This window comes from Cryptomeria japonica, chromosome 2 (genome assembly GCF_030272615.1).
Source record: "Cryptomeria japonica chromosome 2, Sugi_1.0, whole genome shotgun sequence".
NCBI lineage: Eukaryota > Viridiplantae > Streptophyta > Pinopsida > Cupressales > Cupressaceae > Cryptomeria > Cryptomeria japonica.
The window spans coordinates 487,020,395-487,024,337 of NC_081406.1; positions in this window are offsets into that span (position 1 = coordinate 487,020,395).

A 3,943-nucleotide genomic window follows, 5' to 3' on the forward strand; every position below is an offset into this window, starting at 1 on the left:
GAAAGAGTAGCATCTCCAAATGCCAGATAAAAGTTTTGGTTAAGCACATTTGTCTTCTCTGCAACACCAAACTCTGCTCAATCACAATGTTGAAGGATGAATCACTTGTTTGCACATACACTACTCTCTGATAATGTAGACTCAACCTCAGTGCCCAAATTACATGATAATATCACCTATTTATTCAATTCATCAACCATGACAACAAGGTCGGCTAAACCCTCAACTCACAATTACAAAATTACATCACACGATACAAAGATTGACCACCGGACCAATATAATAGTATACATGAAATAGAATGGACCTAATTAAATTCTCCAAACATGCAACACCACCAGAAATCACACCAAGATCAACCGCAAACGTTACACCACCAAGAAAACTGCATAACACGAAGAACATCACCAGTTTAGCAAAATCACCCAGAACTCACATAATGATCAATGGACATCATCAAGACAAATAGAAAACAATTAGGAAGCACTAGCAAGCACATTAGAATCATCAATAGCAGTTGCACCAACACCACTTATCAAATCTCCATTTGTCAACATCTGAAACTCAAGAACAAACAACATTAACTGTCACGAAGAAAGATAACTTGTGGAGCACTAAATTATGAACTATCCACAATGAAGATATGCAAGACCATCCCAAAAAATATCTCAAAAAATCAGCTCAAGATCTTATCACATCGAAATATACCGAAGGAAATACTGAACTCTGCAAAGTACTGATCAGAAAAATAGACTACAAATTGGATCATATGATATGATCAATTAGGCTTTCTGGATCACCAAAACCAATACAAAAAGATGTAATAACACTAAAAATACTCCATACACCAAACCATGATCACAATAAACCAGTGTCCAAGCACCAAAGAAGGAATATGTTGACAACAATGATAACAACATATCCTAGCAGCAACAATGTCCAGAAATCTCCCCCTTTGGCATTGATGGCAACATATGAATGTGAAAAACAATCAATGCAAAGAAGGAAAACATCACCAATAGACTCCCCCTAAGATCAAGCACATAATATAATTTTTCACATGCTTCTCTCTCCCTTTGATAACAATGTCAAAGATCTGAAAATAGAAAACCAAACTTACTCTCCCCCTTTGATAAACAAATCATGATTCTCTCCATCATAAATAGATAACCAGATTACTCCACTAGAGAAGCAACACCAACTCATCAATCCAGATAAATAAATAAGATGGTGAAGTCCACCGGATTGATGCACCTCAATGCATCTAGTTCTCATTAGGAGGGGTGGATACCCATAACTTGTCTCTCAAATAGAAAAATGTATTTGCGGGAAAAGACAGTGAAAATATTAGCAATTTATTTCTTTCTAGATACATACTCCAACTTTACTTCCTCTTCACTGACTTTTTCTCTCAGGAAATGATATTTGATTGACACATGTTTAGCCTTTGAATGTTTCATCGGGTTCCTTGACATGTTAATAGCACTGGAATTATCACAATATGTGATAGTAGGCTCATCATAGATAACTTTTATATCCTTCAACATTTTTGTAGTAACCCACTTAACTTAACCCAAAAATTCAACTAATATTTATTTATTTATTATTTATTCTCGCTTGTATTTGATTTAATCACATGCTTAGTTACAACTATTCAAATGGGATAGGCATCCATCCAACCAAGATGGGCATCTAACCATATGGGTTAGGCATCTATCCATACAAGACTAGGCATCTAACCATACAAGATAGGCATCTAACCATATGGGTTAGGCATCTATCCATATGGGACATGAGGTTTCATCTATCCAATCCAGGATAGGCATCTACCCAAACAGAGTATGCATCTATTCATAATAATAGGAAATACTCTGGCCAGAGACTTTAGACTCATTGGGACCATCTAGGTCCTGAGTCACTCTTTAAAGACTACACTCCCCTACTACGAGTGCACCGAGGTTGTTGTCCTTAGGAGTATAAAAATAATTACATAAACAAGCTTGAGTTCCACCTTGGAATTCAGCCTAAAGACTCAGGAAGTTAAGAGGATCCATATGGGATTCCTTTGAAGTATGCATTAAATTAATCTTATCTTCCAACTAGCATCATATGTACCCTTTTATTGAATGGCTTAAGGATCTTTTAAAACCTTGATCAACTCACCCTTAACCAAATCCTAATCCCCATCCCCGAACGCCTGAGTACAAGGGACAACTCCGTCCCTAGACTTCCTACATACCTGTTTCGACACGAGATCAAGGCGTAAAGTATGTAGTTCTAGTTTCTAACTATGGTTTAATGTCAACTATTTGGTGGGAACGCAAACCTTTCTAGGATCAATGTCCAATATAGTTTCTCTGTAGTTGCTACCCACGATGGTAGCTCTATAGTAAAAAGGCTCAAGATGGCCTTCTCCTTGTGGCCTAAAACAACTAAGTCCAAATTCCTATTAAATACATCACCCTTAATCCATTATCATCCATTGAATTCCTCAAGATAAAATAAATTTATAAGATCATCACACACATCCAAACCCTAATGAGGTTTTCTAAAGTTCAACTAAGTGGATGTAAATTCATTTAATATTTATCTTTTTAGATTATCAATCTAAGGGGGATTAACCACGCCTTGGATTTTAACTTCCAAATGACCCTTATTTCTCCCCGGCAATTTCGAGGAACGATGGCATAGATGTCATTGTTGCATCTTTATTAGGCGTTAAGTGCAGTAGTTCAACACAACGACATTACCCATAGGTGTGATCCCGAGGCACCATAGATATTGAACACTGCTAAGGTTTTTGGTTTCAACTCCTCTTGCTTAGTTGTCTATCTAAGAATCTGACTTTGAATTCATGAAAACTTAAGCAATGTTGGCATTTTTGATGTTTATGTTGTGATTGTCATTGATGGACACACACTTGCATTAAGATCCCCTTTATATGTATGAGTTAGAGCACAACCAGTATTTTTTCCAACCCGGATGTTGTATTATAGTCTTTAGACCATTGGTGTTTTGTAGAATGTGTTTCCCGCTATGAAGCAGCATGTTGACCCCAAGCGGTTCATGGATCCCAAGCGGTACAAGGGATTAAAGCGGCATAACACATTTTTACCAGCCTTCATTTTTGTCAAACTAGCAATCGGCATTTTGTATGAACTGGTAATACTTTGTGATGAGTTACCAACCAACATTTTGTGATGAGTTACCATCCACCAATTGTTTGACGGTGCCAACACTTTAACGATGCTTTTTGTGTTGTGTTACCAAGTATGTCCAGGTTCATTGAATCTAGGAAATTGTAATGTAATCCTATTGGACCGACATGAAATTAGATTCCTTTATAAGGACATCATGTCTAGGGTGTTAGGTTGTTGATGTGGTTATAGCGAAAGTTTATGTTGTTGCTAGGGTTAAAAGGTGGTTGAGGAGTTGGAGAGAATATGAATGTGTAGAAGACTGAAGTAATGCTGGAATGCATTAGGAATGAGCTATCAAGGATCTAATCAAGAAATTTGTAATATTAGCTAGATCAATCACTTGTTGATTACTCACATCTTTGACAAGTCTGTAGCCCTTAACTAGGTAGGCCCAAAAGCCTTTTGTAAATCCTCTAACAGGGTGGTTCACATCTGTGGATCTAAAATCCTCTAGCAAGGTAGTCTTTAGTCGGACTTATCTCCTAACAGAGATTGAGATTCCTAATAAGATTTGTTCTGGTAAAGAACATTGTAAGACCTTAATCGGTCTGACCTTAACCGGTCTGGTTCCTATTCTGCAAATAGTTACTTGTGAGTTTTATCTCACCATGATTTTTCCCATTTGGGTTTCCACGTCAAATATCTTGTGTTATGGTGGTATTGCTTTTGTGAGTGAATGTCTTATTTGCATGTGTGTTAACCAGTTTATATCTTAAACTGTTTTACCGGTTTATCGAAAGACT